Here is a 16,637-nt window from a genome sequence, read left to right as displayed (position 1 = left end):
AGGAGCTTGAGTATTGATACGAGGATGAGGGTGAGCAGCTATTAGTCATTTCTCAGAACAGCTGGAGTCTCCTAACTAATCTTCTGGGGAGAGGAGCAGCTCATTGCCTGGTACCTACAGATTACACGCAAGGGAGGAATCAAAGGGAAAGAAAAAAGAGAGGGACACTGATTACCAAGTGAGGAGAAAGAGGAACAAAAGCATGGGGGAAGCTAAGGAAAGAAAGAAACGGGTGGGTGAACTTCCTAGGTAGACTCAGAGAGTCAGAGAATCACCCAGAAACTGTAGCTGCAATTGCCAGGCTGAATCCAGAGCAGACAGGACACCACTCTGAAATATACACCCATATACAGGAAGTGCAGTGAACCTGACCAGCTATTTGAGTTGCGCATGTCAATGAAGCCCAGCACTGAGCTCACTAGCATCCCCCACAACACATACCTTCAGACCCTTGGGTTGGTGGGACAAGCACTCACACCTTCACCCCAGAGCCAACAGGGACTATGCTGGGCTTAGTCCAGCCACAAGTGACCCGTAACACAAATCACAGAAGAGTCAGATGGGCAGAAAGGAAAGAGAGCACAGGAGGAAGAGGGTGAAGGAAGGTATAGAAGGGGGAAATAAAGAACAAAGTGTGGAACAGAAGAGACAGAAATGGGAGAGGAAAGAAGATGGGGAGCCAGCTGTTGACAACTAGGGGTTTTGGAGCCCATGTTTGATGTTGGCCTGTCATTAAGTAGACCACCATTTGCAAAAATCTGCATTCAGATTTGGACATGAAGTTTAAAACATCCCCAAAGCCCAAGAGGACTCAGTGAGTTTTGAGGCCAGGACCTGCTTCACTGAAAAGGAATTGAAAAAAGCAGCTAGTTCAGTGTAGGTACCTCAAACACTGACTGCTCACCCAGCCCCTGGGGGAAGGGGGAGTGCAGGAAATGTTCTGAGGATCCTATCAGTATAATCAGAGGTAAAACCTAGACAAAAGTTTTCAAATGAAAAGTACTTGTACAGAACTGTTTTTTCAGCATGTCAGTGGTTCTTAAAAATGCTTGTTTGATACAATTGGAAAACAACTTGACTTTTTGTTTTGTTTGTTTTAGCTTTTTCCCTCCCCTGTTGTGGTAGAAGGAGAAAGGCAAAACTCAAAGTTCAGAAGTTCAGGGAGCATTCTGAATTAATGAGTTGCTGCCCTTTCCAATCCCCCAAAACACAAGCCACTTACGTGGGCTGCAATGATTTCTAACTCCCTATTTTTCAACTACTGGAAGTCAGCTCTTAAGTAAAAAGGGGCCAAGCTTAGGCTTGGACCTGAAGAGTGTGGTGGACAGACCCAGGGCACACAGGGAATGCCAGATGCCAAGCCTCTCCAAACCAGCTTCGATTCCAGACACCTGACTTCAAAGTCCCACTACAAAGATCCAAATGGGCTCCTGAGATCTTGCACCTTTAATGACCAAGTTAATTGTTTTGTCCAGCCACCCAGGTTTGGTTGAGCAGGGTAATATAAACACCAAGACAGCAGAAGAAGGGACAGCCCCTCTGCTTTTATTATTTCTCCAACAAGCTTCTTGGCTTGTACCTTACACACACTTAGAATCCTTTATCTATGGGCAGGAGACCAAGTTCACCCCAGGGCTCTCCAATACTTCACATGTCTTTCCACATTACTCAGGCCTCCTGCAGCTTTATATCCCACGTTGCTTGGCAAAACATGCTAGGGATAATGCCCTGCAGGCACTGGATACCTGTCATCACCACCAGTCCTTACTTCACTGCATCATTAGTAGAAGGCTGCCTTTGGTGTCTTCTTTGTGGAGGCCTGTTGACCAGCTTGAATTGGATATGGAGTCTGGAGGAGGGAAAGGAAACAAGTAGGATGGGGAGCAGAAGGGCACTTGCAAAGGTGTGAACAAATTTCCTGCTGGGGACATGCAGCTGCTTCCCCAATTTGACTGGCAGGACTGGTGGGTATCAAGAGCAGCATTTTCCAGTGCCTTTTCATTACGGTCAGCTGCATGGCCCTGGCTGGGACCCGTCTGTGGCACTCAGTTTTATTACAAGCAACAAGCAATGCACAGTGCTCCTGCCTTCAGGTGAGGATGCTGGTGCATAGTTTCACTCAGGGAAGATAAATAGTGGGTGTCTTTCCCCATTTGAGTTATATTTGTGTTGCAAGAGACTGGGAGAGAGGAGTGGAGAGGAATACATTGCACATATGGAGAAAAAGAAAGATGGGGTGAAGAAGGATAAGGTGGGGAAAAAGAGAAGGGGAGAGAACTCTTTCTGCAAAGCTCTTTGTGCTAAGATCAGCCAACGTACAACTGGAAGGACACCTCAGATGAAGGCCTTGCTGCCCTCCCTCCACCTTCTCTCTCCCACCTCCTCCCCCAGCCTGGGAAAGCCAGCCACTGGGCCAAGTAAACTCCTTGCAACAAGCTACTCTGGGAAGCTGTGGAATCTCCTTCACGAGAGGCTTTCGGGAAGACGCTGGATAAACAGCTTGGGACAGTTGATGAACAGCGAGGTCTGCAACTGTGCAGGAAGTAGGAGAGGCCCATGGTAGCTGAGCCTTTGGGATGGATCAGGGAGGTGGAAGGGAGAATGGCTCCCCCCAGTGAAACAAAGGCCTGCTGACTTGCACATCCTCGGCCCAGACAGTGGCCTGACAGGGCATACTCACCCAGGGACTCCTACAGGAAAGCTTCCTTAGCTAAAACAGATGCCTCCTTCCAGTTTCCCTGTAGAGCACTGCAAGTATCAGATGAGACACTGAGGCCCAAGTATATTAAATAAGATGCTCAGGTTTGTGCAAGGAATCACAAATGAGAGCTGAACCTACACCCCCTGTGGCACAGGCAAGTCCCTTCAGCCTGGTTTGTAATCCAATATCTGGGTTGCTCTCTAGGTGCAGTCATTGCATGGATTCCCTGCACCATCCGGGCTCCTAGGGTGCAATGTGTGGGGTAACAGCTTGCAAGCTGACAGAAGACCAGAAGATGAGAAGCAAATTGGGTGGAGAGAGAGAGATACAAATGGATAACTGGAAACCCCAGAGATCGTGGAGGGAGATTGACAGATCTGCTAACCGGCACATACACGATGGATAGAGAGATAAGGGCAGGCAGACAAGCAGATAATTGCAGCTAAGGGATGAGAGTCCACTGCTGGAGCAGAGACGCCCTAAGGCCGGTCTTGAATGCTGCGCTCAAAGGAGCACGCACCAAACACATCTTTGCCAGAGGAGAGAGGTCAGCAAGGACTGCCAGCACTTCCCACCTCCCCGTCCCCCCGCCCCATTACAGAAGGGGCCAGAGGTCTGCTGTGGGGAGAGGAAGGTTACAGAGACAAGGACCTCCCAAGCTATTCTGGGCTGCATCTGAGTGGGTCGGGAAAGGGAGGCCAACCTGGCTGGCTTGGGGTAGGGAGAGGGTCATCAGGCTTGGCTCTCTTGCTCTTCCTTCCACCCTCTGGTGGGCAAATACATGTAACAGAGGCGCTCAGCATTTTGGCTGAATGAATGGCACAGGCCTGGCCTGAAGGCCAGACTGGACCCCCACATACCCCTGGGGCCCCATAATACCTCCATCCAGTCCTGTACACTGGGATCAGGCCTGTGCACAGGGCAATGGTCCATGGGGATCTGGCCCGCGGGCCAAGGTTTGAGCACCCCCCTATTACAATCCTGCTGAGCTCAAGATGAGGTCTGTCCCCTCTGGGCTAGGCCATGCCCCTCGCTTTTCGCCTTGGGTAAGGAGGGTATGAGGAGACATCCACTCCGTCCAGGCCAACCTATGCCAAGTGCCAGATCAACTTCCCTGTACTGAGAGGCAGGCTGGGTTCAGGGCCTGGAGCAGATGGATGGAGATTGGTTTGTTGCAGTGCCATCGACTGCTCTTCCTGACTCCGACTTGTCCTGCACGTGCGTGACATTTGCTATGGTGTTCGTGGCGCTGAGTCAGGGCCTTACCTAAATGTGCACCAGGACTGCAGTTGCCCAGGGCTATGAGAGGGATGAGGCCACAAACACATTCAGGACACTTTAGCTTGCCCTGCCAGAGGGAGCCTTCAGGGTCAGGGAAGGTGTTGGTGAGAGATGGGACTGTCCTGTGAAGGGAAGCAGAGATGTGTTAGGCTGGGACCAAGTGACAGAGTCTGGTTTGAACATTTGGGTCAACTCCTTACTCCCGAGGCGGTTGCCCTGTTCCCCCTGCCCTCGTTACACTGCTAGGGACTGGGCACCTGGAATTCGTAGCGTTCCCATTAGTGGTGTAACGAGGGCAGGGCAACTGCCCCAGGAGTAAGGAGTTGACCTGAATGTTCAGACCAGACTTCATCACTTGGTCCAACCTTGACACAGCTCCCCCTCCTTTTCAAAGGCCAGGATCAAGGTGTCTCAAACTGGGCATCCAGGAAGGACGTCACTCAACAAAACTGTGGCTGCAGCTGAGAATTTCTGCTCTTGACTTACCCCCGTGGTTCCCCCACTGCAAAAAATTAAGATAATGACACTTTCCCATCTTGGCAGAGTCACCTGGGCTACTGGCACAAGAAGCATAGGGTTTAAGAATAACTCTGGGGGGGGGCTCAGGCAGCCTAGATACTTCCTGCACCGAAGCTATGGTGGCCTGCTCCTGCTAGTGTGCAAACAAGTCATCAGAGAGGCAACCTTCTCCTCCGATCCCCCTTCCAGCATGAGAACAGGCTTGGTTGGCACAGTTACCTGCTTTTTTCCCCCCCACATGTAATTTTTCTTAATTGGGAGCTTGTTAATTATCCCAATACTTTGCAGAGGAAATAAACAGCAATTAGAGAAATAAGTGGTATTTTTATTCCCTGGCAAGCGCGCAGCAATGCCTCGCTCCCCGACGCCTCCCCCCACAGATCCCACCCGCTCCTGCTCTGCTGGCCGAGTCTCTCCCCCTCCCCTTCTGTTCTCTTCCAAGCAGGGCTGCGTTCCCAAGCCGTGTAGGAAGCGTTACCGTGTGAAAGCAGCAGGCCGTCCCACTGTAATCTGTTTTAAAAGTCATAAATTGCTGAGAAAAGCCAGTTTTTCCGTGCAACAGAAGGTTAGAGTGTTTAAAGAGAGCACTGGAACTGTTTTTATTAATCAGAACTGCTATAAAGAAAGCATTTTAATTAACATAATTATCCCGATTGAGAGAAGCAGCCCGCACCTCACAGATACTTTTCAGACTAAAGATGCAAGCTGTCACAATCAGTCATAATTAAGTAAAACGAGCCATTTTTCCTCTCCCCCCCAATGCATTTTTCTTTTCTTCTCCCAAACTAAAGCTGGAAGTTGAACAAAGCCAGATGCTGTAAATTATGTGAGGAGGCTTGTGACGCTGAGGGCTGCTGGTGGGTGGGCTGCTGTGGGCGTAACATTTGGCAAGGCTATGGCAGTGCTGGGGACACTTCCCATGGATGGGCCCTGGCACTTCCTGGCCTCTTCTCCCTCAAGCACATGTGCCTCTCCATGCTTCTGCCTCCTCTCTCACACCCTCTGACAAAAACACAGAGGTGGGCCCTTTCCAGTCCTTCTGCCTGGCTCCTCTGCTCTCTGCCATACCCTGTTCTCACAGTCTCTCCTCTGGTGCCTCCCACTTTCCTGCTCAATCCAATATGGTTCAGCAGTAACATCACCCCCACTTACAACTGTGGCACAAATGTCCCTGGGTGGCTCAGTTTGCATCAGGGACCCATCAGCAAGGTTACAGCAAACAGCATGCAGAGGCCCAGCTGCCATGGAGCTACCGCTCTCACCAAGGGCACATCCTGCACAGCTGGACCCTTGAAAGTGGACCCTTTAGGTCCCATCTGCTTGAAGGTGAGCCTTCCCCTGGGTGAGCACCTCCAATACATCCCATTACATCCCTACCCTGTGGGATGTCGACAGAACCTCCAGTGTCCCTAAAGCCTGAGGCTTTCCCTTGTCTGTACAGTGTTGCTGCCCCTTCTCATAGCTTTGCTCTTTTATGAGCACAAGTGACCTACAAGGTGCTGCCAGGCTCTTGGCAATCCTCAGTTAGTTGAGCTCTCACAACACTCCCAACTCTGCAGGGGGACTTCCAGTTCCTGCAATACTGTCCTGTTTTCCAGAGCTCTTTACAGCACAACCACCCTGTACCCCTTAACCACTTGAAAGCCATGGCACCATGCCAACAGTCCCCCCACCCTTTGACATCTACTAATGGACACCTCCCAAGTACAATAGACATCTTCCAGGTTCTCCACAATGACTGCCCCACTGATTCCCCAGTGCTGAATGCACAGGCACTGGTGTTCCCTTCTTCCCCAGATACCTGGGCTGGTTAGCACTCGTCTCTCTGCAGTACTCAAGGCTCCAGGCTGCCCTTCGGGGGTTAATCTCCTTGCTCATTTTGTTGTGCTTGTTTGGGGCTGCAGCAAACAACCAGGGAGATTAAGGTGCCCATAAAACACACAAGATTTGTAGGACTTTGTTTCCAATGCGATATCGTAGTCAACAGATAAAAGATTTATTTTCTTGGAAAAAACACCAAAAAAATCCTGGCTCTGGGCCATCAGCCAAAAAGAGGGGGGAGGAAGGAAGGAAAGAAAAAAGCAGCAAGAAGAATGCAAGAGGAGAGACAGCTGTGTTTGTGTCTGGCTTTCTCTGAGCATTGGAGGCCTCAGCCAGTCTCCATAAGGTCACGGAGCCTGCTGGGGATGCTGTGGTCCATCTCCAATGGACTCCCAGTTTCTGATCTGCCTCCGCTACCTGCCTTATGATGTTCGCTGCACCAGGCATTACATGTGCACTAGGCACAGAGGCAACAGAAGGTGCACTGATATTGCTGCTGCTGTTGGGATTAAGCCAACCTTGTGCTGTGCCCTCCTCAGTTTACCATATCCACAAAGAGCCAGAGAGGGAGGAGGGGAAGGAGCATGGCTGAAATGACAACTGTCAGACTTGCTGTACCCAGATGCCCACAGGATGCACTGGAGAGTGGTCAGCACTAAGTCATGTAAACAAGTCTGAGCTCTCACTACCAGATCCTCAGTGAGGATAGCCCTGCCTACCTGCATGGGCCATGATGATTTGCCTCCCACAGATCAGCTTGAAGAGAGCCAAAAGACAGAATTCAACAAGGGGAATAAACCCCCTTCTCTCCTGGGGAAAGACCCATGCAAAGCAGGGGAAAGAAACCTGGAACAAAGTGAATACTGAGCATGATACCCCTCTAATCTCAGACATAGATGATCCTTCCAGGTGAAGGACAGAAGATAACTGGGCTGGAATCAACATGAAAACCAACTTCTCTTCTCACTCAAGGCAAGAATGATCCCTCCAGGTGATGGGTTTTTGTTAGCTGGAGCAGCAGTTTGACTACAAAGCCCAGGTGTATATGACAGAGAGGTTTCCTTGTATGCATCTGTTCTACCAAGAGAAGCCAGAAGTCATTGCCAGGGTTGCACAGGGAAAGAAAATGTCAGACTGAACTGACATGGAGGCTGAACTATCCTCAGGGCAGCCTGATCCCTTTTGCAAATGTCCTCTAGACTTTAAACTGAAGTCCTAAAGGAATAACACTAAAGCCTTAGAGCACTTCTATACATGATCAGGGGGTGGTGGGGGCAGGCAGGGTGCACTTTAATTAGACTGTCTCTGAGAGCTGCTCTAATTAAAGTACCACTGTGTCTCCCTGTGCTTGAAAAGGCAGTGGGGCCCTTGAACTAAAGTCCATTTGACAAGCTTTAGTTCAAGCGCCCCCGCCACCATTTTTAAGCATGGTGATGCTGATACGTAAGACACAGGATGCTTCTGGGGCATGGCAATTGCCATGCTTCAGCAGACTCAATTAATTGAGTCTACTCCGACGCACTGGAATTCCAGCGTGTCCAAGCAGCCTCCATGCTGGTGTATAGGTGCTCTTACAGACTGCCCTCCCCACTCCAGACTGCTGTTCTGAACCTCCTACAACACTCTGACTCTACATGGCCTGGTCATAAATGTATAGATTTGCATTAGCATTTGTGTGACCACCCTACAGGGAAGCATATGGCTTTGCTAACTGGTATATTTGGGTGGATGCTCAGAAAAGCTTTTGTCTTCTGTGCTAGGGGCAGCTGGGGAAGGAGCTCTAGAAGACCAGGCACACAAGGTCTGATCAGCCATGCACACTATCTACTGATGCAGTACTGGTGCTGGGAGCTCCACAGTGGGGCATACTTTGGGCTGGCACCAAGAATGGCCCCAGTGCACCAGTCCTTTCCTGCAGCACATGCCAACTGGATCTGACAGAATCCTCAGTCTTTTGATGCTTTGGTCTGTGAAAGGCTTTAGTGTTGAAACCCAGCCTTTCCCTTTTAATGTTCTGGGATCCATTTCTTTGGATAAAGCCCAGAAGCTATCTACGCTGCAGGAAACAGGCCCTAAGGAATCCATTCCAGATTTTGTATGGAAGGGCCCATACAGAAACCCCAGATGTGTTCATTTCCATTCTAATCCAGCCTTGGTGGATGAGTTTGCATACAAAACCTAGACCACTTTCCAGCCATCTTCTGTCTCTGTACCAGGATTAAATTGAAACTCTAGTCTAGGCCATCATGCGCCCTGCCCCCCCTCAGTTTAGCAGAAGTTCAAAATCCAGATCCTATATCTAGTTTTAGATTAAGATCCCAGAATCTTTTGATGGCTCTTGCCACTGGAGTAACTCATTCCTCCCAACCCCCTGCAAGACTGGGCAGCATCACCCCAATATTACAGATGGCAACCAGAGGCATGGAGATGCACTGATTTCCCTAAAGTAACATGGAGATCAACAACAAAATGAGGACTGAAACCATCTCTCCCATGTCCCAATCTAGTCCTCTAGCTACAAAAGCTGCCCTCTCCCCCATGCATGCTGAGATAGGACACAGGGAATACAAGTTAATTTAAGGTCTGCAAGCATCTGATAAACCCACTTTAGCATTTTAATGGCAAGTCTTTATGAGCATTACGCTACATCATTAATATCACAACTTAATGCCTGATATAATAAACTGTTAAAAATTTGTGCTTACATTAAAAGCTCCTTTGTTGTAAAAGGATAATTCTGATTTGATGGGTCCATCATAAGTTGTATAGGACAATGAAAAATGCCCGTCAAATTAATGTTGACGCAATGGCACAACACAAGTGTCAAAGTCATCGTGTGCAGTGCCTTCTAAAATGTTCTGCCATGTGGACTGCTGCAAAGATGGGGAATAAGGAGACATTCCTTTTGAGTGCTGTCCATCCAACAAAACCGCTTTATGACTTGCATACAGGCAGACAGCCATCTAGGCAGCCTGGCCTGCTGTCAGGGTAGAATAGAGTTGGCTTCCATGGTTACTAACAATATTGCATGTGGACAGAAACCACAGAAACTAGCTAGACATGTCCACTAACTCTCTTTCCATTAGCTTCTCTCCACAAAAGTATGTCAAGGCAAAGACGATAACAAGACTGCCTTTGAACAAGGCTGCTCAGAAATCTTCCAAAGAGATGCTTTCCAGTAGAAACTGCATTTCCCTCAGAGACTGATCTTTCAGAACTGGGTTTCATCTTCATTTCCAACTAGCCTTGTAGAGACCATCATCCCACTTGGGAACAGTTATTACTTCTGCACCTCTGCTAAAGACTAAACATGCAAGGTGGACATCATGGGGGATATCGAGGCTTGTGAAAGTCACGGTGGTGCAGCGCACGGGATCACAGAACATGGGACTCTGTGTGAAGGGGTTGTATGCAGGCCCATACCTGGAGATGATGGGTTTGTTGGTTCTCTGCACCTCAGAGTAGTGTGGAAACTCTATATGCATTGAATGAAGGTGGCTGTGTGGTGCACAAGATTTTATTTTAAATGGATGGCATGATTTACTAGTGAATCTAGTGGAACTAGTGGAGCAAAAATAACCTCCAAAAACCATTCAGGAAGCCAAGTAAAAAAAAGCTTTGAGGTTAGGATCAGATTTGAGTTAGGAATAATGCAGCTGGGTAGGAGTCTTCTGAGGCCTGTTTTACTCATCACACCTTTGCTGAAAACAGACCATAATACTAAGACTAAAGACATGATACTACAGATTTCTACTGGCTATCTTCCCACTCCAGACTGTGAAGTGGGGAGGGGCTAGGTTGTACAGGTCTTCATTCATATTCTTTATGTATACATAATCTGTCTCTCATCCCCTCATATTTTAATCCCAGTTATAAATAGGAATCTTTCCTGGAAAGAAACATTAGCGTTGATAACATTACACAACACACAATTGCTATTCTTCCAGCCACTGCTCCTCCCTCCATGACCCAACCCAGTAGCAGAGGGGCAGGGTTTATGGGCTTTCATGTCTTATTCAGAGAAATATTTTTCCCACACAGACGGTCTGGGCACACTCATCTTATCAAAGCTGAGGTTGTGGCAAGATGAAAAGCAATGCTTATAAACTCCCTAGAAGGGAAATGTTAATAGGCACCAAGTGGAGGGCAAGAGGAGCCCTTACTCCCATTATCTACACTGCCAGAACTGATGGATGCCAGAACCACACCTCGCATCTCAGTCCAGCTGCTTGACAATCCAGTGGCTCCCATACCTGGATTGTACTGTTGGACCCTCTGCTAAAGCCACTCTCCTTGCCACCTCTCCATTCCTTTTGCAAGAGGTTACAGCAAGAACAATGGTGGAGCCTTTAGGTTGCTGAACAGGAAGAGAGTTACTCAAGGTGGCAGACCACCTGGGGATGCTTTACCTGGATCAACAGAAAGAGAGCAAAATCCTTCCGCCACCAGGTCCCATAACTGTCCTTCTCAGAGAACTCAGTCACAACACCCTCAGCCAAATACAGCTTCTAAGCCATTCCCAGCCTGGTCTCTCCACTTGAAAGGACTGTGAACGCAGTTTTCTACACCCATCTGGGTTGTTATCAGGAACATCGCTCTGTAAACACTACTTGTTCTGCTCCATCACAGCCTGCTCCCATGGGACAGTCAGATAGCAATCTAACACCCCTTCCTAGAATACTATATTTATCAGCACAGTAACAGGGAAAACCCAAACACAGCCACACTTTAAAGTGGGAACTCTGAGAATTCACTGACATCTTCAGGATGGAGCAAGCCCTTAATTATCAGGAGAGTATAATCAATAAGAATGAAGTGGACTTATATAGGCTGGTGCTGTTCAAGGTTTTATACAACTAGATGCAATGGGAGGAAATTAAGAATGGCAAAATTCAGACTTGGAACACTAACACTAGCGTGACCCAAGGCACTGTAATATGAGGGAACAATCCTGCATGGGCCCTGGGGAGATGGGAAAATGTTCCTGTATACCTGATTCCACCTCCAGCTTCCACAATGCTTGGGATACAGGGAAGGAAAGGAGCCAACTGGACAATGTAAGAACTAATCTGAACCTCTGCTCCTCACTTCAACCAAACTGAAACATTTCCTTTGGGCCAAAGAAGTGTAGCACATGAGTCTAAAATTACTGGTGCTGCTAAGAGCTGAAAGATCTCCTATTCTACCTGCTGAGCAAAGCTGATTCTCATGTGCTTTTACACACAGTTTTGTACCTCTGAGTGGTGTAGGCGGTTTGGATGAGCAACTTCTGGGTGAAGGGCGGGGGATGCAGAATAGGGGAGATTCTCCCTTTCCCTGTACCCGGATGTTGGATGCATGTCTAGCACTAAACTTTCACAGCAATGAGCAGTTCTATCACCCTTCCTCATTGATTTGTGGGGAGGGACCTGAACCTTTTGCAGTCAGGCAGTGGAAGGAAAGCTGGCTTGCAGGTATCCATTTCAGGTAGCCAGGCTGCCAGCAGCATGAAGCAAGGCCTTCTTCCAAACATCATGCATCATGACCATAATTACATTTCATAATGGCTGGAGTTGGGGAGGGAAGACAGTTTACACTCTGCAGCTTTAGATCATATAAATAAGTCATGTGCCAGGTTTTTAATGTTCATAGATATTTGCATCAGAAGGGACCTTAGCAGATCACTGAGTCCGACCCCCTGCCCTGGGCAGGAAAGAGTGTTGGGGTCAGATGTCCCCAGCCAGGTACCTGTCTAGTGTCTTCTTAAAGATCCCCAGGGTAAGGGAGAGCACTACCTCCTTTGGAAGCCCATACCAGATTCTGGCAACTCTTACTGTAAAGAAATTCTTCCTGATGTCTAACATAATCTAACTGATGCTCTCCATCAGTTTGTGGCCATTGTTCCTAATTACTCCAAGGTGTGCCCTGGTAAATAGGGCATCTCCTATTCCATGCTGTCCTGCCCTGATGAATTTGTAGGTGGCCACAAGATCACCTCTCAGCCTTCTCTTAGGGAGGCTGAAGAGATCTAGGGCCCTCAATCTCTCCTCACAGGGTTTTGCCTGCAGGCCCCTAACCATACAAGTGGCCCTCCTCTGAACTGTCTCAAGGTCATCCACATCCCTCTTGAAGTGCAGCGCCCAAAACTGGACACAGTACTCCAACTGCGGCCTGACCAATGTCACATAAAAAGGCAGTATCACCTCTCTGGACCTGTTTGTCATGCACCTGCTAATTAATGATAAAGTGTGGTTAGCTTTACCAATTGCTTTGTCACATTGATGACTCATGTTCATCTTGGAGTAAACAGTGACTCCGAGATCCCTTTCCACTGCTATGCTGCTAAGGTCCTCCCCCAACCCGTAAATGTACTGGTGATTCCTTCTCCTTGGTGCAGCACCTTGCATTTGTCCTTACTGAACTGCATCCTATTCTGTTCTGCCCATTTTTCCAACCTGTCCAGATCCACCTGGATTCGTTCCCTACCCTCTGGTGTGTTTACTTTACCCCATAATTTGGTATCATCTGCAAATTTAGACAGAGTGCTTTTCACGCCCTCATCCAAATCACTGATGAAGACATTGAACAGCACTGGTTTAAGGACCGAGCCTTGTGGAACTCCACTGCCCACATCTTTCCAGCTCAATACCGACCCATCCTGGAAATATTGGGAACTCTGTCCTCAGCTTGTGTAACCATCTGATATTTATGCTACCAGGAAATTATGACATATAAAATATATAAGTGAAGATTTCCCTCAGAAAATGCAAGCGGTGCCTTTTGTGTTGCCCTGCATTTCAATCCCAGCATGACACACACACATGCATGCATGCACATGGGGGCATGGTACACAGGGACATTTTTTACTATGACAGTCTGAAGTTTCCCCTTGGGGGCAAAACAAGTTTAACTTCTGGTCTAACCTTAAAAAGGAGACTAGCAAGATCTCTCTCCCATCAATTTTTAAAGTGACATTTAACTTACATTTAACATTATAGATAAGCAATGCACAAACCTTAAACTTACAGGTTTGGTTCAGAGAAGCAGTCATCTTAACTGCACTAGACCTTGAGTCGCTCCTTCAGCCCCATATCCACATTTCATCCCCAAGACCTCCAACAGATGACCTCTCTTTTCCCTAACAAGCTTTTTATGTTCCCGCACTGCCACTGCTCCCATTGTTCTTATTCATTGCTTGAGACATGTCCCTCAGCTGCAGTTTTGAGTGGCTGGGGCTGGGACTCATGTTTGTTGTTTATCACTGTCATTAGGAACTATTGTGTTATCATTTGAATGCACAAAGCTAGAGGAAATAAAGGTTGGATTGTACTAACCACCAGAAGCCTTCTTGCCAGCCATGCCACATGTTTACCACCACCTCCATTACCTAAGGTCTCTTATTCACAGACTCCAATTCTTGCCTCATCATGCCTCAGTATGACAGAGGTTGGTAATCTCTCAATAGGCAAAACTGCAAAAATTAGTTTAGAAAAACACCCAGTCACCTTGGACCCTTGTGTATAACTGGGGACTAACAACTGTGCAGAAAATAATTCCAGGATGGGTTCTTCAGAGACATTTCTGGTCTTGTCTGCCTCCTCTGGTCAGGCCAAGAACATGTCCAAAACAGCCTCTCTCATGGGATTGTGGTATTTCAACTTAAGGCCTAAGACTGCAAGGACCCAAGACAGAGAAAAAAAATCAAAAGCAAATGGGGAATCTTGATGGTTTTAACCATCATTAATCATTTGGGTTTGCTTAGAGGTTTAGATGAGGGGAGAAGTGAGGTCTCCTGTGTTCTGAACCAGCTTCTGTCTGCCTAATCACATACTCAGAACGCACAGCAGTGAGAGGTCTCAGATCCAGACACCCAAGAATTTAGGGGAGGTACAGAATGGGAGGTATAAAACAAGCCTGGGAGAAATACCGTGACTGCCTCTGTCCGCTCCTGTACTGCCATGACACATTGAAGCAAAGCAGAAAATCCAAGTACTTCCTGAATCTGTAATTTAGCAGACCCAGGGCTTCACAGTTTGGATCCCCTTAGTTTATTGAGATTTAAATATTAAAATCCCACTGCTGTCACATTTAGGGCTCTTAACATCCTCCATCCCTTACTTACAGAAAAACAAGCAATGGCTTGCTGGAGCCTTTCCCCATATGAATGGCTTTCATTTCATCAGGGAAGTCTATATGGCAATTGGGAACCAAAGAGGGAAGAGTAGTTTGGTTCTCACAACCTGCTGAAACCAAGAATCTAGCCACAACTGAAGCGGGTTCTTACACCTGCCTTTCCATTCACTCCCGAGTGACATCTAAGGATCTGGCACATTCAGAAGTAACACACAGAGGCAGTGCTTTGAGGACCAGAGAACAGTGTTCACCCACTCTCTTTCCCCATTGCAGTGCTCAGCTGTGGAACAATTGTAGTGCAGTCTGCAATTTGGCATCTATGCTTGTAGGGCCATGAATCTTCCTGGGGACCACCCTGAAGGACTCTGCCCACGTCTTCCCAAACATCAGTCTGAGGACATGGTGCAGCAGCTGGCTTAGCCCTGCAGATGCATCATGTATTGTTACATGTAAAGCACAAAGGGCACTGTCTTCTCCAAGAAGTATTTAAATACAGGTTATATAAGAGTGAAGCTCATGATGTGTTAGAGTTACAAGACCCAGGGCTTGGCTGTATACAGAGTAAGTGTTTATAAATACAGAGTATTGTTATTTACACCTGATTAATCCTCGCTCAAACTTGTTACTTTCATACAGATACTTGCAAGATGCACCTGAAATGGGGTGAGTCACTAGGCATGGCCCCAAGATTTTCAGGGGAGGAAGCAGATCTCCTTCCCATCCCCATGAGGGTGGGCTCATGAAGTGGCAGGGGCCATGGTGATCCACCGGAACCTGCACTGCTGCTCCTCCTCCATGCTACAGTTCAGATCTCCTACGCAAGATGTTTCTCCTCAGAGGTCCCCCTTGCTCACTACATGCTTCTTCCTGAGACATACACCCTTTATACTATCCTAACCTTTATAGCTTCCTACACATCCTGCACTGTGCAGCAGTCTCATGGAACCATAAAGTCTGCTGGAAGGCAACTCTACCCAGGATCCGGCTGATCAGCACAGCACAGCACAGCACAGCACAGCACAGCACAGCACAGCACAGCATGAGCCTCTGCACAACACAACTACCAGTGCCACCCAGTTCACAGCAGACCCTCTTAAAGTACAATTCTCTACATCCTCCTTCCCATAATGAGATAATATATAATCAGTTAATATATAATGCACAATTATTAACCTAGAACACCATTTCCAATGCATAATCTACTAACACTGTTGATTAAAATCTAAGCATGTAATATTGTTGTGTGAATAGTTTGCCTCCCCAGGAGAAAAGCAATACTACTGTCTGGCAGTGGCAAGTCCGCTGGTTCTTACACTGTCTTTTGAGGCTGAGATGTCTCAACCAGGGGTGGCTGTTGCTCATCTAAAACCCACTTGATCAAAACAACAGACTCGGTACCCCTCCTCTTCTCTACGATCCATTTCTACACAGTATTGGACTGCCTGTGATGACAACCACATACATCTATGGTATTACCTCTTGAGACACCCCACTTGTCTGCCGCTGTAGTTTCCTGTTATGAATCCATACTGTCATTTTCATGAAGAAGTCCCAAGACCTCTCGTTGTCTGAAGTTTTATTCTTATGCCTCATCTGTCTCTACATTTAAGTCCCTGGTGTCTACCATAATTTTCAAACAGTGAAAGGCATGCTTATCTGCAGTTGAGAGAATAGAATCAAGAACATTTTGGTTTTAATTAAAGGGTGCTAAATCTGGATCAGAATCCAACCCTCCATCATTTTTCAGCTGGAGTTTTATTTAGACATCATTTTCCCCCTCAACACATTGAGTTAGAAGTAATGGGTACTAGCAGCAATAGGACTAAACCTGCACTCTATGGCAAACTACTTAGACGCGTACCTACCAAGAGTGACATACAGGGGTTGGCAACCCCCAGCATGCATGCCAAGCATGGCACGCGAGGCCATTTTCCTCGGCACACGTTGGGGCCAGGGAGGCAGCAGCTGTTTCCAGCCTCCTGACTGCAGCCAGCCCCAGCTCTGGGTACCTGCTGCCAGTCAGAAGCTCGGGCTGCTCCCAGCAGACAGCTGGGACACTGCAAGCCCTGCCAGGGGCAGCCAAGGCTCCATGGCTATCAGCAGCTACCCAGAACCTGGGTCAGCTGCAAATATCTGCTGCCTTTCTGCCCCAGCTGCCTCCCAGCCCCAGACCCAGTCTCAGGCTCCAGGGAGGCAGCACATA

The 16,637-nt window shown here is 47.8% G+C and overlaps 1 protein-coding gene across 3 annotated transcripts in view; it reads right to left on the bottom strand.

Moving 5' to 3' along the window:
- LINGO1 (leucine rich repeat and Ig domain containing 1) overlaps positions 1 to 16,637 on the bottom strand; it is a 408,267-nt gene that overhangs the window by 238,617 nt on the left and 153,013 nt on the right. The window contains exon 3 of one of the 3 annotated variants that reach the window (XM_019533347.1): positions 3,968 to 4,104. The exons of the other annotated variants lie outside the window; for them this stretch is intronic. The gene's annotated coding sequence lies outside the window, so the exon portion shown is untranslated. The remainder of the gene's footprint in view (positions 1 to 3,967; positions 4,105 to 16,637) is intronic. 3 annotated transcript variants of the gene reach the window in all.

This window comes from Crocodylus porosus, unplaced genomic scaffold (genome assembly GCF_001723895.1).
Source record: "Crocodylus porosus isolate Cpor-Errol unplaced genomic scaffold, CroPor_comp1, whole genome shotgun sequence".
NCBI lineage: Eukaryota > Metazoa > Chordata > Crocodylia > Crocodylidae > Crocodylus > Crocodylus porosus.
The sequence above is the reverse complement of the archived record's forward strand: the minus strand, read 5'-3'. Positions and strand labels throughout refer to the sequence as shown.